Here is an 18,938-nt window from a genome sequence, read left to right on the forward strand (position 1 = left end):
CTATATCTTCTAACTCAGGGGCTAGCCATTTCCTTCGTGCATGATCTACTTTGTAGTGATTCAATTTTCTTGCATATGTTTCATCATCATCGTGACACTCTCTAGGTGGCTTTGCAAATGCCCTTCGTTGCTATGAGAAATCTAAAGCCTTGCCCCAGTCTATTATTCCCACATGACACACTTCGCCAACAAAATCCAAAACAATATTTCTTGGATGTAAATCTGTGTGCATCCACCTCCCTTTGTATAGCCGAAACATTTGCAAAATTAAAGCATGCATAACAGAAAAGACACATTTGCAAAATATAATGATTCATTGTATTTGATCACTTGCTAATTGACTATCTTTATCATGCATTCTCTTGCCCCTGCATGGATGAAAAAATCTTGTGAATCGTCCACGCAATGAAGGGAGTTGGGTCATGAAGTCCCCAAGGCTACCTCCATTAAAGTACGGTGTAATTGTCCATAAGAGCTCTTCAGCAGTGGCTACAATGACATGCACAAGTACTTGGTGTCTAATCTACATTATGATCTCCCTGTGTTGCTCTAGTTGCCTTCTATAATTCTTTCCTTTATAACACTTTCTAGCATAGATTCTATTGGGATCAAACCCAACTACACCTATAATTTTCACTTTGAATACTGTACCATATTTACCTCTCCCAATTCTTCTCCTTGGACTATCTCATTTTCACTCAGATATGTCGTTGTATATACATTGGGCATACGAGCACAAAGACTATTGAGGTCTTGTGCTTCAGATCCTGTCTTTGGAGTGGATGCGAGACTTTGCACATACGCAAAGCACATCTTTTTCTGCCAAGAAATTGCACGATTGACACTTCTATCAGATTTGCTTTCGGCAACTCGTACTTCAGCATAAAAGCAATACCATTTGTGTACTTTCTCACCATTAAACTCTTCCCTAAAACTAGATTTACTCTTGTTCCAAGTTTCCATAAGGTTTCCAATCATGCTAGAAATCCATCTAGTCATGGTTATATCTAAGTCTATCTTTCCCAACAAGTGTCCAAGGCCTTCATTTTTTGTGTGTTTTTTAGTTCTAGAAATCACCTTGCACCTTAACACATCCCTTTTTCCAAGGTTCCAACAAACCTCCCTCATCTCATCATCGTCCATAGCTAAAATGGCACTAAATAACTCGTATTTACATATTTCAACAAGCAGCTTCCTATCTGATTTACAGAGATTTTCTTGTTGCATTGCTTTCGCAATGGTACATACACCTGCTAAGTTTAGTAGGTACATATAAGATAACTAGAGCCTCTCTCTCTCTCTCACTCATGAGAAAGCTACAATCTGCTTAGGTCAGGTGCACGACTACACTAATCATGGTGCCCTTTAGTGCCAAGCCACAAGAAAACCTGGCCCAGACACCATGCACAGTGCAGGCATAAGGAAAGCCTTGTGTCTTTGTGTGCCAAGCGAGGCTTGGGACACCGATACAAAGCAAAAAGTGCAAGCCTCAAATTGTTTAGGTCAGGTTAATGACTGCACTAATCATGGTGCCCCATTGGTGCCAAGCCACGAGGATGTGGGACTCGAACACCATGCATAGTGCAAGCATAAGGAAAGCCTTGTATCTTTGTGAGCCAAGGGAGGCCTGGGACAATGACACAAAGCAAAAAGTACAAGCCTCAAATTGTTTAGGCTAGGTGCACGAGTACACTAATCATGGTGCCCCTTTGGTGCCAAGCCACGAGGACGTGGGACCCGGACACCATGCACAGTGCCTAGGAATAAGGAAAACCTTGTATCTTTGTGTGCCAAGCAAGGCCTAGGACACTGACACAAAGCAAAAAATCCAAGCCTCAAATTGTTTAGGTTAGGTGAATGGCTACACTAATCATGGTGCCCCTTTGGTGCCAAGCCACGAGGGTATGGGACCCAAACACCAGGCATAAGGAAAGATGTGTGTCTTTTTGTGCCAAGCTAGGATAGTGACTCAAAGAGGAAAGTGCAAGCCTCAGATTGTTTAGGTCACACATAAGAGAAAACCACAAACATTTGCATTTTTATTCAATTGCTAGATTGAGCTCACTAATGTAATGCTTGTTGCTGAGATGCTTGCCAATGTAATGCTTTGTTTCACATGGGCTTCAATGCATTATGTAATATTTTAATGCTCTTGTTTTGTCTCACATGGTCTTCAATGATTTTTCCCAAACCAAGAGTGCTTAACATGCAATGTCATGTGTTACCAACTCACAATCGTTTTCTACCAATCATTTTCTGCCAATGTTGCCACTAACAATCATTTTCTACCAAGCCACCAAATTTACAAGCTAAAAAGAAATACAATGTACATTGCTTTGGAATGAATACATGGCACACTTAATGCTACTACAAACACATAGCCCACTACAAACACACGATCATTTACATTGTTTACTATCCACTTACATTACCTATCCTAAACATATAGCCACCACATTTCTTGTTAGTATCTCACAAGGTGCTAACCAACCCTACAAGGAAATAACCCACAATCGCACGTAACCTTGCTACTCACTTTGCACTGCTAGTGGCAATCATTCTCTATCAAGTGACCAACCCTACAAGGTAAAAAGAGGTCCATTATACATTGCTTAGAATGAACACATGGCCCACTTAGTGCTACTACAAACACATCGCATTCTACTACAAACACACAAGCACTTACGTTGTTTGTTACCCACTTACATTGCCAACTCAAAATACATAGCGGTCACATTTTCTTGATGCCAACTCACAAGGTGCTAACCAACCCTTCATGGCACTAACCCACAATTGCATGGCATGGCATGGCCAAAGTCATTGTAGCTAGCTAGTACAAGGGAGTGTCTGGTGTGATCACATGAAGTCTAAAGTGTAGGTGAATAGTGCAAGTGACTTTGATTACCTACATTCTCACCTCAGGTTCAATTGCAACAAACCCACCCTCATGACACCTATCCTACAACCCCCCAAAATAGCAAACATTTAGAGCAAGAATGAAAAATTATTTATTGTCCTACTTGCATATATAGAGAGTGTAAACAAGTAGTCCAAAAATGTTTTGGACTAGTCAATCATCATTACTAAGAAACTAGCCTTATCATGTATATTCAAGCTCTCATAAAGAAACTAGATGCATACTTGAAGTAATTTCAACAAGCATTAATGTAGAAGGGTTTCCCTATGTACATTTTTAAATCCTCCAATTTGGGTACTCCCTATGATATAAATACACTTCTTAGCATATAGAGGACACATAGATTGCAATTGTCTCACAAATTAACATATGTGATAGGATAACTTTCCAAAAATTGACCACCTACTAGGAAGAATCCCATGTAAACAAGAGCTATGATTTGTACATTGTGTCGAAGTAGAAGTACCACATAAGTGAAAAAGGGAGAAAAAGAAGATGAATAAGAATAAAAAATATTACATTTATATCTAAATCTATCTACCTCTATGCCTTTTTTACTCATTCTCAGTTACAAGCTATGCTTCGATTTCAAAGCATGTCTTAAAAAAATAGGCTTTTGCATGTAAGAGTACTACAATCATCTTGGCCAGTGAAATAAGGTCTCTAAAGTAAAAGTATGAAATGATTCAGACCTTTACATGTAATATTGACATGGATTCAACATCCATTTGAGGTCTACATAGGTATTATACATAGAAACACAGACACAGATGCACATACATATACACACACCCACACCCACACACACCTACCTATACAAAACCAGCAAGAGAGAGTGACTGAGACAAACCTTAGTCCACACAAAGGTTCCCAGGAGGTTGTTAGCACCTCCATGAGCAACCTGGCGACGAGTAGGGAGGCATCATCCACAAGCATCAGGAGCAGGGAATCCAAAAATAGCTGGAGCAAGGAGCCATCATCCACAAACAATAGCCATCATCCACGAGTAGCCGGAGTAGGGGCATATGCATTAGTAGATGACCTATTAGTTAGGAGATGCACCATGATTCCTATAGCTCATTCAAGGTCTATTTATATGTTTTCTAATCAGATGCGTTTGACTCAGGGCAGTTACTATATGTATATCCTCTACATCATGTGCGGTCAAGGCCTATTTATAAATATCATTGTCTGTGAATTTTTCTTGAATAAAACATAACCCTTTTCTATTTAATATGTAAATAACCCCTTTCTATTACATCCTTTTGTATGTATAAAATGTATAAAAATGGTAATTTAAAAATACCTTATTTTGAACCCATGTGATGCACACATATATTCATGAGTAACTTTCCCGAGTTGGTCGACTATCTAGTGGATGTTTGACCCAAGAGGGCGATATGGTTGTTGGAGACTATAGTGGACGGACACAGCTAAACTGAATATGTGTAAAAAAATTTTAACTGGGAGAGGATTAATAGTGACCGATGCATCCAAAATGGGCTTTGATACCTTGGGAAGGGTCCTACAAAGTTTGGTTAATACGAGTAGTTTTCTGCAGGGTGGTCCTGTAGGACAGTTTTTTGGACAAGATCAGACTAAATATAATGGATGTAAAGTATTGCATGTGGCATATGCTTTGATAGAGACATTTGATATTGACATGAGGTCTTCTAGCCCCCTCTCCTACCAAGCTATCACAAAAGTGGCTCTTATAGAAGAATCTGCAACAAAGATGGCTAGCTCCATGTAGACAATACGAGTCTCGAGACTAGGAAGACCATGAATTGAGAGAAGAGAGCAGTCCAAGTTAAGAACATGTAGGGCCTCAAAAGCAGAACTTGATGAATAGTCAGAAAATAGAGGCAAGGTACCAACATCACTAATAGGCACTGAAGAAGCGTCACCAACAATGACAATACCCTCGGATGGACAAAGAACATGTAGTAAATCACCTCGCGGAGTCATAAGACTCTTTTTTAAAAACCCTCAATCATTGAGCCCATAAACACTAATAATCTAAGTGCCCATCAATAACAAATAAAGACATCCACAATAACTACAATGGTTGGATCTAGAAACTAGGCAAACAACTAGCCATGATAGTTAACGTACTCTAGAGAGAAGAATCCAACTGGAATGCATATTCCAAATCCAAACATTTCAATATTTTGATTTCATCTACTTCAACTCTATCTGCCGATCAACCTTGAGAAAAACCCTTCAGAGAAAATTTTGTGTGCTACGTAAAACAACTGTATTTTGATCTAACAAGAATTCTACGTCTCCGACCAAGGGTTGACTTGAACATATCATGGAGGAAGTACCAAAAGAGCAAAGTAAAAAGAAAAAAGAGCAAAACGAAGAGCGGAAAGGGCAAAGAGAAAAACATGAAGAGCAAAACACGATGTACGCCAAACTCAACACAAAAGGGACTGAACATTAGACTTATCTCCCAACCGTAGAGCCAAACAAGCTCACCCCCAAGCCTAGGAGCTAGCAACACTCCAAGCCATGACCACATCCCAAGGGTTGGCATCCCATACCATCAACCCATGCTATGCTAGTGTACAAATGCATTGGCCAATGGGCCAAGAGTCCAAGAGGATGATCGCACAATGGATGTGCACAATAGGGCCTTGAGTCCTATAAATAAGACTTGGTTGCCATAACCCCAAACTGCCCTCAGTGCACTCACACGGCTACTGTGACCAATTCTACTAGCACCCATCTAGATATCCAAGGACATAATAGAATTCATATCCTCTTAATAAAAATACCACGGACTCTATGTCATGATATGCATTAGAAAATCAGCAACAATCAGCACGCAAATCACACCATTCAAACCTGCCAACCCCCTACGTTTAGGTATTGCTTTCGTTGCATAGGTGTAGAGGTTCATTTTGTCATGTTTTGATGTATAGAAAGCGATAAATTATAAACTTTGACAAGGAGATAGGGCAAACTGAGGCTAAACCTCATGCTTCACCACTACTATACATCCACAAACAATCCTTATATTTTTCCTTATTTTTCCAAGACGTATTTCTATTTTTCCCCTTATTTTTCTCATTTTCTTGATTTATTTGGCAATAAAATATGCTATCACACTAATATTCAATTTATCTTCCATATTCCCCCCATGCGAACACTTTTTACCCACCCAAAACGGAAAAACTACCATTTTACCAATTAAAAACCGCATTTTGGGTTTACGGGAATTAAATAGAGCATGTAAATCATTGCAAAATCAGAATTTTCTAATAAATAGCAATTACTCATGATGCAACCAGCACAGAAACAAGTTTTCATCCAATAAGAACATAATTATCATCATAAACTATCAAAAATCCTTTATTTTTCTTCATAAAAATGGTCATACCGTGTTTTTACGTAACTCGAGACGCCTTGAATGACTGCATAACTAGCAAGCGGATCCTCCATTGCTCTCAATCCAATGCTGCACTTCAATCTTCAGCATCTCCATCAATCTACATGAGTACTTCCTTCATTCTCCCTCCTCGGTTCCTTCTTCAAGATGGTACACATGAACAGCCCATAGAGGGGAGAGAGAGGAAGGAGAGAGAAAGACTAGATTCTGATCTCTTCATCCAGATAGCCATATCTTGCGCGAAGGCCGGCGATATGATCAGCCAAGAGGGAGAAGTTGAGGCCCAATGTCGATTGCATGAGGTACTTGCAGCCCCACATCATGATTGGGGGGGATGATGGCACATTATTCGACCGCCTGATCACGTCGCCATCTCCTTCTCCTTCACGTTTTCTTTTTTCATCACCCTTTGGTCCTTTCAATGTCCACTTCTTCAAATCTTAGCCATTTTGTGGCCTCTTCCTCGTTCTAGCTCCATTTCAGCCTCTAAAAAATCCTGTGCATCCGTCTCGGCATCCCGCACTGCGACTGGTAGCTCCTGGCATCCCGCACATCAGTCGAAAAAATTATCAAAAATCCACAAGTGTCGCTCGGGCGCCTTTTAAAAGTCGTATTTCACTTGGTGCTTAAAATCATCCTAGCTGCAGCCGCTGCCTTCAATGTTAAATATTTTTCCCCTAAATTCCAGATTTTTTGGCAAATTTTAGGCACATCCTAGGCTCAAAACTCCGCTCTCATTGGCGCGACCACAGGATAGGGCGACTCAGCCCGTCGAATCCCACAACAGATCTGCATAAAACAACCAAAGGAAGCATCAAGCTGATACAAAATAGATACATATTAAAACACAGCACAATGCTCACCCTACCCCCTGACAAAACCAAGGCATGAAATCCACAAGGAGTAGGCCTAGCATAATCTGATAGAAGGTCCGAAGCTAGCCGCTAACCGCCTGCTCCAACATGGCCAAACTAAAAAGAACTATCAAACAGGTCACCCTAAGTGGTGGTCTGAACTACCTACCTAACTAAGGACAACACAACCAAGAGCTCCTACTAGGCAAGGACTCCTATAGCCTGATCAAGAAGTATTTTCTTTTAGCACATTTCTTCTTTTAGGTTTTTATTCTTCCATACTCGGGCATGTAAAAAGGAGGGAGCTGAGCGTAGTGACCCAAGGAGAACAGGGCATCGGCCTCAGGTCCTGTCTCGGTACCCAAGAACCTACCAAGCCCTCGCAAGGCAACACTTAATCATTTTTTGACGCTCACTTTTATTTTCGCTCCAACCTTCCTTACTTTCTTCTTTTCCAGCAAGACGCCACCCCTAGGAAGACAAGGCATCGGCCCCAAGTCTGACTCGTCCCCATGAACCTACCAGGCCTCGACAATATATTTATTGTCTTTGGGATATTCAGGGTTTTTTTACTCTCTATCATCATTATTTTTCTTCGGCAAGCTTCTCTAACTGCCTCACAACTAACAAGAACTCCTAGAACGGCTGCCTAGCAGGCTAGCAGAATAGGGTCACTAGAACTGCCTTCTAAAACAGGTCTTTCGATGCCTGGCAATGTCTTTACAGGAGGCAACGACTACTCAAACCTCCCTCAGACATACCTAACCTAAACCTGGGACTTCATGCCTTGGACGCCGGTCCCCAATCAAGAAAAGAAAATCCCCTACAAGTACACAGACACGTATATCATAAAAACACGTTTCTCATAAATGAGAGATATCACCTGGATAGGGCCACAAGAAGCTCCCGCGCAACAAAGGCTCCTTCCAAGCTCTTCTTTAAACTTGTCTAGCATAGGACTAAAACAAGATACCATTAACCGCACCTGTACTAAATAGACAACTGGCCCTCTTGGTCTAATGAAGCAAAACATTTAAAACCTCCAAAACTAGCCCTCTTGTCCTAATGAAATAAAACAGAATAGCACCTACACATCCCTCCCCGAAAGAGTACAGATATACAATAATATGCTCCTTTCCAAGGAGGAAAACTAGGGCTCACAGCCCTAAGCTAAATGCATAAGGTTATGACCCATCCCTCCTGCATATATAGCAAGAGGTGTATGCATAACATGTTGTCTAATCAGCCTATGGGTCTAGGATAACAACGGTATATTGGTCTCGGCTACTCTTTGCATCACCCATAAACCATGGCCTGCCATATATTGCATGCTCCGATAACATTCCCCACAAGCGACCGGGTCATAGCTCATTATTGATAGCAATATCTAAACTAGGACCACAGTTGAAGAAAATGTATTCTTCATAAGCAAGATTTGCCCGTGAATCCGCAAACTGATTCCAGTAACATGGAATCAGCTGAAGAGACACACCCTCAAACTCCTCAAGTAGGGTCATCGCAGTTCGATGATACATACAAAGGATGGGATTCTGCACTGTGTATGTCCCATCTAGCTAATTCAGGATCAACTAGGAATCCCCTTTTACTAACAACCGCCGAATACCACCTTGCTTGGCAATATGCAGTCTTATAATCAAGGCTTTATACTCCACCATGTTGTTAGTGAATCCTACCCCGAGATAAGTAGCTAACTTCATCGTAACTCTACGTCGGGGATCTTGGATTACTACTCCAACACTCCCTTTTTTATTAGGGCCCCTGGACGCTCCATCAAAATATAATGTGTACGTCCACAATGGGTTTACACAGCCTGCCATCACAAACTCCTCTATTCGTAATTATGATAGTCAAAATTTAACATGTTTAGAGGATGAACTGACGGCTCTATCCCACCTTCTTCATTGAACTCAACAGGGATACTTGTCAACATTCGTAAGCAGTGATGGCAGAAGACTTTGATCTCCCACACAAAGGTTCTTGAATGTTGTATTGTACTACCATACTGCCACATACAACTTCCTGTCCCAGTCCCGTTTCTGCTCCGAGACTATTTTAGACAAGATATCCACAAGCTGCTTATTAGTACTTTCGACTTGCCCATTGGCTTGCGGATTATAAGGGGTCGTTTTGTTGTGCTTGATTTGCCAAGCTTCAGTCAAGCTTTTGATCACCTTATTCAAAAAATGGGTTCCACGGTCCGATACTAGTTCCTTCGGTGGACTGAAATGGCAAATAATCTGCTCTAAAAGAAAACTTGCAGTCTCTTTGCATTGTCCTGCCTTGTCGCCCGCGCTTCTGACCATTTTGTAAAATAATCGGTTGCCACTATAATGTACCTCTTTTGGATAGTAGACGATGGGGTGATAGGACCCACAAAGTCAATGCCCCACTTCTCAAATGGAAGAATAACCATGATAGGCGTAAGTGGGTGTTTCCTATTCTCTCTACTATCATGTCTTTGACAGGTATCACATCTCTTAACGTACTCAAAGGAATCTTGGAAGATGGACGGCCACCAATATCCAGCTCTTAAAGCTTTCTGTGCCGTCAACCGTCCAGCGAAGTGCCCTCCACATGCAGAGTCATGGCACTCTTTCAAGATGAAAGGAACCTCGTCGGGCATCACACATCGGCGATAGATATCATCAACACCCTGCCAATATAATGTTCCTGCGATCAAGGAAAACTTCAAAGCCTGTTGTCTGATTTTCCTATTTTCTAATTTTGACAAACCAGCTCGAGTCTCTCCCGTTGATAGATAATGCGTGATAGCAGCATACCAAGATGAGATAGAAGCTGTATCAATTTTAAACATTTCTTCGATATCACTTCCTTCAACCAAAGTCTCTTTTGGATCCCCGAAATCCATAAGGCATTCCACAATCCCCTACAACCTCGGTGGCTTACTCTTAAATCTCATAATCAAACTCCTGCAAAGTAATCAACCACTTTGCCAAACGATCAGGCAGTTGCAGCTTGGTCATAAGCAATCTAAGCCCTTCCGCCTTCGTATAGAAAACCACCTTCTCATAGAGAATGTAGTGTCTGAATTTTTTAGTCACAAAGACCATCGCAAGGCACAACTTCTCCATGTAGGTGTAGTTAATTTCTGATATGCCCAATTTTCAACTAGCAAAAGCTATCGGATGATACCACTTTTCCTCCCAGATTTGGGCTAAACAACAGCTGATACTATGCATGATGGCTACTGAAAATATGTAAAATACCTCACCTCTTTTAGGTGCTTTTAAAACTGGTGCTTTTACTAGCTCCTGTTTCACATCCTCGAAAGCTACCTTACAAGGGTCGCTCCATACAAATAGACAGCTAAATGATAATAAGTTCGTTAATGGCAACGTCCTTTTTGCCAAGGCATTTATGAACCTCCGATAGTACCCTATCGATGACAGAAAGCTATGAACCTCTTTCGGAGTGCGTGGTGGACTCATAGCGACTATAACCTTGATCTTTTCAGGGTCAGTTGCGATTCCTACTAAACTGACCACATGGCCTAGCAATAGCCCACAAGGCACTCCAAAGACACACTTCCGTGGATTAAGAGCGATACAGAATTGTCTGCAGCGCTCAAAGCACTTTCTTAAAATAATCAACATCCTTTCCCTCACACTGGCTGCCCCCAGGTATTGATAAACACTTTCAACTCATCGGGAAAAATGTCACCAAAGGTCTTGTCTGCTGTTCGCTGCCATGATCCAGGTGCATTGCACAATCCAAAGGCCATCACATGGTACGCAAAAGTACCAAAGACAGTAATGAAAGTTATTTTCAACTTATCCTCTTCTGCAATTGCCATCTGGTTGTATCCTGCAAAGCAATCCATGAACGAATATATTTCCCTACCCGCTAATTGATCCAAAATCTGGTCAATAAATGGCAACTGATAGTAATCCTTAACCGTCTGCTTATTCAGTTCTCTAAAATCTACACATAGTCGGACCTAGTTATTTTTCTTCTTCCTAATGACAATTGGTGAACATCATTCTGTGTGATGTACAAAGAATATTAAACCAGCTTTCCGTAACTTCTGTAACTCCTCAAATAGCCCGTCCCTCAATTCAAAAGGCATACGCCTTACTTTCCGACGCACAGGACGACTGCCTTCTTTTACAGGAATAGTATGAACAGCCAGGCTGGGAGGAATGCCTCTCAGCTCGTCATAACTCCAAGCAAAGATATTACGGAATTCTTGAATCAAGGATACATAGTCCTCCTTTTCTGTTGAATTGAGCATGGAACCTAATTTAATTGGCCGCGAATCATTCGGCGTGCCAAGGTCCAACTCAATCACATCCGCGTCTATTTTCCTATCCTGCAGCTCTATCGGCTCATTTAGAGTTATCTGATAAATATCCTCTGTAGTGGACCCCTCTTTAGATTCATCACTGGATGGTGTCTCAGTACCAGATGGATCATCTGTTGTTTCTAATTCAGTAGAGGATAAACGAGCTCTCTCACTCTGAGGAGACTCAGTGCAAGCATCGACTATTACTCGATTAGCACCTGTACCTAGAACCACTCGACCGGCGGGTATATCGACTTGATAGTCTGTTCATAAGATCTAAGGCCTACCTAGCAAGACTTGATAGCTAGGATGTCCTACAAATCTTATTACCCTAAAGTCCAAGAAGCATTCTACACTTGCAACTGTAACATGGACTTTAGTAACGCAGCCTTTTGGTTGCCTTAGACTATCATCAGCCATTCTAAGAAGGGTGGACCTATCTTTTTGGATGCCTAGACCCAACCTCTCCATCAATTCTGAACTCATGATATTGACGGAGGACCCAGTGTCTACGATAGCATGCTCTACTAATATTCCATCCACGTATGCTGGAACCCTAGGGCAATTCTTTTCAGCATGATCAAACCAATCTTCTCCTACTCGTGCTATGCCCAAAGGTTCTACAATATACCCAATATCCAGGATATTTTTGAATTCCTTGCGTACTCCTGGAGATAATTTAACCAACTATAAGAGGTTTACATCTGGTTTGACTTCGCAAAGAGAACTTGCTAAATCAAAATCATAATAGGTAGCCAAAGCTCTCTTTTCTCACCAAACCATTCTTTCTTTTGGTCTCGGGACCGGCTTTGGTGCTTCTCTTTTAGCTCTTGCCTTCTTTCTTGGCACTTCCTCGTCCTTCTTAGGATCAACTTTCTTGTCAACAGGCCTTAGAGGTCCACCTTCCACGCCAGGGTTCAGGACTTGCGTCCCCTTATCCCCTTGCTTAGGGTTTTCCTCGACCGGTTTTGCATTATCTCTATCACCCTCTTTAGCCTTTTGGCCTCTTGTCATGGCTCGTAGGTTAGAGGTTTCAACGCCATTGATGCGTATAGCCTCGATAAGGTTGACTCCATTGCCTTGTAGCAACTCTTCTATAGTGGTCTTTCCCCTTTGCAATATTTGTCTTAGTCCATCATTTTGCTGGAGATTATTACCTTGCGCTCTATGATTAACTAGACCTGGCTGTTTACTCCCTTGTTGGAGGGAACTAATCTTACTCCAACACGTAGCAGCTAAGTGGCCCGACTTCCGACAAATATCACATTTAACATTTGGATAGTTTCTAGGGAAATGTTGTCTGCCACACCACTTATAGGTGAATCTTGAGGGTTCACCCTCTTCAGGGCGTCGACTCCCTATCAGATTCTGCTGCTTCTTCAGGAAATTGACGTCAACAGCTATTTGCCGATATTGTTCAGAAATCATGTCAGTGTAGTGCTTCATCATATCCTTAACTTCGCCAAGGACATTAGAGGCACTCGACTCATAGCCTTGATTGTCTATCTGTCGTTCCATTGGCCTAACAATCTAATTGGGCATTGGTTGTTGACTCACAGGAACAACATTAGGATTCGAAACTTGGCCTCCAACATTTGGTGGAGCCAACTGACTAGCCATAGGCATAGTCACACTAGGAGGAGCTAGCAGCAAAGGTACATTTTGAACCATGCTTCCTCTCCCATTAGGGTTATTCATACGCATCCCTTGACTTCCATTCATCAATGGTAAATTGCCTCCAGGTACTAGACCCGCATTAAGATTTATTCGAGAGGAGTAGGCTGTTTGTAATCGTGACTCTACTCCTTTTGCCCGCGTGATGGTGGTGTCTATATCAGCCAAAGCCACACTGTCAATTGCACCTGAATATTTAAATCCAATCCATGCAAGAAGTATTGCAATTGGGCAGCCGACGGAATGGGAATGTAAGTTTGTAACGTATGAAACACTTCCTTAAGCTTCTTGGCATAGGCTTTCACATTCTCATGGGGTTCTTGGTGTATTACATTCAAAACACACAACCAGTATTGGCCACCTCTTTCAGGGGCATATTCTCCTCAGAAAGCTGCATAAAATTGGTCGATTGTGGTTATGGTTCCAATCTCTATGTTATGATACCATACTACAGCCCTTTCTTTTAATGTCATGTTAAAGAACATCATAAGATGTCCCTCATCTTGGATACGGTAATTAAACATTAATCTTTGGAATTCACAAATGTGAAACTCCGCATCTTCTTCAGCTAACCCATTAAAAATGGACAAAGGAACTCCTAAAGCTGGCAAATCTGGTGTCCCTGCAGGAATTACAATGGGTTGTGCCATGACGACAATTGGATTGACAATAGGAGTTTGAACTGATGGAATCACACCCCCACTTGAAGTGGATTGACTTGGTGGAAGAGAGGAAGAACTTGTGCTTTCTCCTGCACCTAAAGGACTATGTGCAACAATCGGGTTACTAAGACCACTGCCTCTTATGCATATCAGACTACTCCTTTGAGGAGAATAGCAACTTACAATCTGCAACCACCGTCTAGCCCTCTCAGCATGTTCTACTTTTTGTATTTTGGCTTGACAGTCCTTGTCCGAGGACATAAACCAACGTCTTGGTTCCTAAAAACCCTAGATTCGGAACCACCACTTGTTGGCAACTCCCAATAGACGCACCACTAATGGGACCTGAAATGGGCTAGCACTGGCTATGGCACTAGCCGGACCTCATGCTCATAACACACCCTCACGGCCTCGCGGGCTAGGAGCGTCTATCCGCTGCTAAAGGACAAACTGCCCTAAATCCTAATCTATGCGTTTGTAGTTTTATAGTTTTGTAGTCCAACATTTCCCTTTCTATAAACTCCTCAGAGGGAGAACCCTTACACATTGGCAATAAATGCCACGATAATCATATACATGGGAGGCAACCTCTCGATGGAATCACCACGGCCCCACTGTAGCTCTCCTACATTGCAGGGATTGGCCCATTGATGTGCTACTCAACATATAAAACAAACGAACAATCTCCACTCTTTCACTTCGAAAGTACTCCAGGAGATACCATGTGTCCTTACTAAATAATCCCCCAAGAAACGAGCGTCTATCCTACGACTTAGGATGCCTTTCCACACTCAAGCGTGGGTCATCGTCATTGAAAACAGGTGCTATGCGTCCAGGTTTTTTATTCCGATATCATGGTTTACATGCAAATGCAAAGTGAATTATCCTAAAGTGCTCAAACATCATTTTCAATGAGGAATGTGTTGTGCACAACCAGTCTTTTCAAATGCTTATTCCCTAACCCGTTGCGGCGATGAAAGGATAGCATCGAGATAACACTCGTGCTACTATCCTCTTAATAAAAATACCACGGACTCTATGTCATGATATGCATCAGAAAATCAGCAACAATCAGCACACAAATCACACCATTTAAACCTCCCAACCCCTTACGTTTAGGTATTGCTTTCATTGCATAGGTGTAGAGGTTCATTTTGTCATGTTTTGATGTATAGAAAGCAATAAATCACAAACTTTGACAAGGAGATAGGGCAAACTGAGGCTAAACCTCATGCTTTGACAGTACCATACATGCACAAACAATCCTTATATTTTTCCTTATTTTTCCAAGACGTATTTCTATTTTTCCCTTATTTTTTCTATTTTCTTGATTTATTTGGCAATAAAATATGCTATTTTTTATTTTTTCTTGTTCCAATCACTTCAGCACACTAAAATTCAATTTATCTTTAATATTTCCCCCATGGGAACACTTTTTACCCACCCGAAACGGAAAAACTACCATTTTACCACTTAAAAACCGCATTTCGGATTTACAAGAATTAAATAGAGCATGTAAATCATTTCAAAATCAGAACTTTCTAATAAACAGCAATTATTCATGATGCAACTAGCACACAAACAAATTTTCATCCAATAAGAACATAATTATCATCATAAACTATCAAAAATCCTTCATTTTTCTTCATAAAAATGATCATATCATGTTTTTACGTAACCCGAGACGCTTTGAATGACTGCATAACTAGCAAATGGAGCCTCCATTGCTCTCAATCCAATGCTACACTTCAATCTTCAGTATCTCCATCAATCTACATTACCACTTCCTTCATTCTCCCTCCCCGGTTCCTTCTTCAAGATGGTACACATGAACAGCCCATAGAGGGGAGAGAGAGGGAGGAGAGAGAAATACTAGATTCTGATCTCTTCATCCAGACAGCCATATCTCGCACGAAGACCGGTGATATGATCAGCCAAGAGGGAGAAGTTGAGGCCCAATGTCGGTTGCATGAGGTACTTGCAGCCCCACATCATGATTGGGGGGGGGGGGGGGGGGGGGGGGGGGGAGGTGCGTTGGGGGAGGGGGGTTTGGGGGAGGGGTTAAAATCCCCAAAGGGCACCCCCCCTTTGGTCCTCTCAATGTCCACCTCTTCAAATCTTGCCCATTTTGTGGCCTCTTCCTCGTCCGAGCTCCGTTTCAGTCTCTAAAAAATCCTGCGCGTCCATCTCGGCATCCCGCACTAACTGGCAGCTCTTGGCATCCCGCTGTCAGTCGGAAAAATTATCAAAAATCTACAAGTGTCGCTCAAGCACCTTTTAAAAGCAGTCTTTCACTTGGTGCTTAAAATCATCCTAGCTGCAGCCGCTGCCTTTGATGTTAAATATTTTTCCCCTAAATTCTGGATTTTTTGGAAAATTTTAGGCACATCCCGAGCTCAAAACTCCGCTCTCATGATAGCTAGAGTTTCACATTCAAAATTTGCACCAAAATATATATGGATTGATTGGAGCATCATAGCTAGACCACTCAAAAGCTGGAAACTTAGGTGCCAACATAATCACCTAAAAACAAGTAATAAGAACTCCAATTTCCTGCTAATGCTCAACAATCCATTTATATGTTGTTAAACCTATATATAGACATGTTTAGAGTACGCTTGATTCGCAGAAACATGCTATCTTTGTCATTAGTCAATATACCACTCAAACAATGAGCATTATGGGGTCTTTTGGTTATTGACTTATTTTTGTTGTAGTTACTCTTGTTAATTCTTGAATATGGAAGGGATGTGATTGCATATCCTTATTCCTCTTAAAAATGAATATAGTGGTTGTATTAGAATTGTGTGTATAGGGTTTCAATTGAGGGCTCCCATGGAATGTTTAAAATAAGAGATTATATGCACCTACCAAAGGGTTCAAGTTATCCTAATTGAGAACATACTCTTTGTTAAGAAATCAAGAGATCAGTTAAAGGGAACATGTAATAAAAGTACTACTGGTGGAGACAAATTAGTTTTGAGTACTCAAAAAATGAAAAGCAAAAGAGGGAGATAAAGAGAGATAATCATAAAGAGAGTTAAAAAGGGAAAAAACAAAAAGACATATGTCCCAATATAAAGGGGGGAGAGAGAGAGAGAGAGAGAGAGAGGATTGCCTAAATTTTGGGAGGATAAGGCATTAATCAATTTATATATGTAAGCATGGCCTTGAATAGAGGCCCTATTGGTGTAGATTGAAGAGTCATCTTCTATTTTAAGACCTCCTAAGGGTTGTGTAAGATTACTTGAAAGATCCTAGGTGTTCAATTTGGAGTTTTAGTGTTGCTACAAGGTTGAGATTTTAAGTGTTAGTCTTTTCATTTGTTATACTTTGCAATATTTTACTTGACATTTGTAATGGAGGGAAAATACTTAGGTCAAGTTGACCTAAGTATAAAAGGTGTAAGGGACACTGCATAAGCAGCATTTGATGAATATACATCTGTCCTTTCACCTTCTTCACCTTCTTCCCTGTCCTTCCATGGTTTCCAACCATTTCTCTTTCCTCTTCTTGTCTTTCTCTCTCTTCAGCTAGTCTCTCTCTCTCTTCTCTCATCTTCTTCCTCTTTCTCTCTCCTCTCTGCAGTCTCTCCCTTCTCTCCTTCTCTCTCCTAGGTCTCCTTCATTACAATTGGTATCAGAGCTTAGTTTTTAGATCCTTCTTTTCTCTCTCCTTTCCCTCAAATCTAGTCTCATTTTCCAACAATAAACCCTACTTTTCAGGTACACAGGCAGAGATGGCAGCTTTCTTGGAAGACACACAGGAGCTATGGTAGGAGGATTGGCCAAATCTGGAGGCAAGGAGACAAGAATGACAGCTCGTTTTTACTTCACAGAGCAATTTCAGGGGTGCCATTTCCAAGAAGACCCCTCTTGACTTGGGGAAAAGACTAATCATGACTATCTTTTAGGAAAGTGAGTTTTCCCCCTTCTTTCTCTCAGGAAGCTGAAGCTGCCATGGAAGCTCCGGCCCAAAACCTTGCAAGATCTCTCTTCCCCTTTTTCCAGGGCTTGCGTGGTGGCTTGCGTGGCACCCCTAGCCACTTTCTTGATACCTTGGGCTCACCCTGGAGCACCTGAGTACCTCTCCATACCCTGCTGATTCAGAGGGTTGTGAGTTGGAAAGTGGCGCATCAATTTCAACTACAACATGATGTTCTCTACCTCACAAGCGGGCCGCTTTAGAAGCTTGCAAAATATTCTTACATCCATGCTTTGAACACCCATTTTCTTTCCTTGCCATTCCGTGGATGCCACCGCACAACCTCGGGACGAGGTGGAGAGTGCTCTCCTTCTGGATGATGTAACCTGCCAGGGTATGGCCATCCTCCAGTTTCTCGATGTGTAAGTCTTTTCGCTTGAGAAGATCAGTAGATATCTTGCGGTTTCTCGACGTCTGGTAGCCAAGAAGCCCCACGAGCACGAAGGAGACGACGAGATGGTGGGTGTAGACTCCTCATCAAAGTGTGCTGTGGGATGAGGATTTCTGTTTCTGAATTCAAAGTACTGAACTCTGCCGCTTCAGCGGATCAAAGATCTATCCTGGCAAAGTTCAATTTTGAGCACCATGGCTTCGTCCCTATCGCAGATTCATTCTTTCAAGTAGCTCCAACGTTTCTGTGTTCCCTTGGAGCTGGGATTGCACAAGAGTGGCGATTTTGGCAAAGAGAGATCGGATTGCCATGGGGAGATGTTGATTGTCATCGTCAGGCCCATCCTTCTTCTTCTTCATCAATGCCTCCACAGCTGCAGCAACAGATTTGACAGGTATTGGAGGTAGAATCTCACTGGAAGAAGAATTTTGCCGAGCTTTAACAATAGCAGCTGATACAAGAGCAGGAGGTAGAGGGAGAGGTGGAACAGGCTATGTAGTAAAAGAAAAAACTACATGAGGTGCTACATTGCTTTTTTTTAAATGGAAAACGCAACTCAGAACTGAGCGGATCAGATTTGACTGGATTGCCAGTTGTAGCATTAGTAATCAATGGATCAAAAGATTGGTTGCATATTCCATCTGTAGAGGTAGACCCAGTAACCCATGCATTTGAAGGCCTGTGTAGTTCACCAATTTTTGTGCTGATAAAGCTTGATAGTGCTCCCTGGCCAGCTTG

Source organism: Lygodium microphyllum, chromosome 7 (assembly GCF_053477565.2).
Source record: "Lygodium microphyllum isolate KBCC chromosome 7, Lygodium_microphyllum_v1.1.10, whole genome shotgun sequence".
In the NCBI taxonomy this organism is placed as follows: Eukaryota; Viridiplantae; Streptophyta; class Polypodiopsida; order Schizaeales; family Lygodiaceae; genus Lygodium; species Lygodium microphyllum.